The sequence below is a fragment of the Nannospalax galili genome, unplaced genomic scaffold (assembly GCF_000622305.1).
Source record: "Nannospalax galili isolate Female #2095 unplaced genomic scaffold, S.galili_v1.0 scaffold8, whole genome shotgun sequence".
In the NCBI taxonomy this organism is placed as follows: Eukaryota; Metazoa; Chordata; class Mammalia; order Rodentia; family Spalacidae; genus Nannospalax; species Nannospalax galili.
In genome coordinates this window covers 1,838,868-1,840,683 of record NW_008358318.1, presented here as the reverse complement: position 1 = coordinate 1,840,683, position 1,816 = coordinate 1,838,868, and the positions used below count along the sequence as shown (strand labels likewise).

Here is a 1,816-nt window from a genome sequence, read left to right as displayed (position 1 = left end):
TAAACATTGCCCTGAGTGTTACTACAGTGTCCATAAACATCATCTTTAACGGCCACAAGATATTCTACTGAGGCTGAAAAAGCTTACCACACCAGCGATTGTGGGGCAGTACTTGACTTAGTACCTTTAAAAGTTACAGATCATATTATAACGAGTATCTTTGATAATAAAGCATCTCATGTTTTCTTTAGATTTCTAGAAATGGAATTATGAAAGGATATCTTAATGCAGTCATGCAGTTGATACGTAATTCCCAGCAGTGAGTGACCTTTAATCTTTAATCTCTATAGCCCTTCACTAAATTTAAAAATCCTTTACTCTTTTTTATTTTCTTTTGAAAATATGGGACACTTCATGAATTTGTGCATCATCCTTGTGCAGGGGCCACGCTGATCAGTCTGTGTTGTAATACTAGCATATGTACTGGCAAAGCAGGCCTCCTTAGCTCTTTTGATAGGTGAACAGCTGTGACTTATTGTTTGTTCTGTTGACTTTCACAGAGGCTGAGGTTGAGGTTTCTTATCCATGTCACTGTGTTTTTCTTCAGCTTACCTAAGCTGGCCGCTTCTCTGAGGATGGAAACATGACTGTCGTGTCTCATGTAGTGAGTTCTCCTAGGACCATTAGCTCGTGGTACCCATGCCTGGCTCTTTGGTCATGTGCCTGATCCACAGGCAGATCTCACCCATTTCATTTTAATAGGCTTTGTCCTCCTTTATATCATGTGGGAGGAGGAAAGATTGTTGACCTCCTCTCCCCTTTATAAAAAGCAATTTAAACTCTCTGTAAACATTCAGGTATTTTAGAAAGTTACTATGATGGTTTAAATGAGAATGCCCCCCATATTTAATTTTTTAAATGTTTTACTTATTATTTTTATTTTATGTATATGCATGTATTGCCTGTATGTATGGAAGTGTACCCATGTCATGCAATGCCTGTAGAGGCCAGAAGAGGGTGTCAGATTCCCTGGAACTAGAGTTACAGATGGTTGTTGGCTACCCTGTGGGTGTTGGGATTCAAACATGGGTCTCCTGCAAGAACAACCAGTGTGCTTAACCACTGAGTCATCTCTCCAGCTCTGAGAATGCCCCCCCATAGGATTTGGACACTTGGTCCCCAGGTGTGGTGCTGTTTGGAGAGGGTCATGGAACTTTTAGAAGGTATGGCCATGCTGGAAAAAGCACATCACAGGGGCAATCTTTGAGAGTTCTTAACCCTTGCAGGATTTCCAGTCTCTTTGCTTCCTATGCCTGTTTGAAGATGTGAACACTTAGATTTCTGTTCTGGCCACTTCTGATGCCATGCTTCCCCACCATGATGGATTCTTAACCCTCTGGAACTGTGAGCCAAATAAACTCTTCCTTCTATAAGTTGCCTTGGTCATGGTGTTTTATCATATGACCAAGTGTGATAAGTAACTAATGCAGTTATAAAAAAGAAAACTACTCATTCCAAAATCTCATAATTCATAGCCACCTGACACTGACATTTGGAATATTTGCTTTCAGGATTTTTTTATGCATATAGATATAAATTCGTTTTTATTTTTAGAATAAGGCTGGCAAGATGGTTCAGCAGGCAAAGATACTACCAAGCCTGAAGACTGGATATCCATCTGCAGACCCACATAGTGGAAGAAGAGAACCGACTCTTGTAAGTTGTCCTTGACCTCTACAGACACATGGTGATATACGCACCTTCCTCCCAAAATAAATAAATAAATAAATAAATAAATAAATAAAAGTAATTTTTAAAAAATGTGAAAAGGACAATACAACACAACAAAACCTCTGGGACACGCTGAAAGCCGTTC

General features: G+C 39.6%; 1 pseudogene; it reads right to left on the bottom strand.

Annotated features, from left to right (window-relative positions):
• Positions 1 to 336: 336 nt before the first annotated feature.
• LOC115068177 lies at positions 337 to 437 on the bottom strand (annotated as a pseudogene).
• Between the last annotated feature and the right edge of the window lie 1,379 nt (positions 438 to 1,816).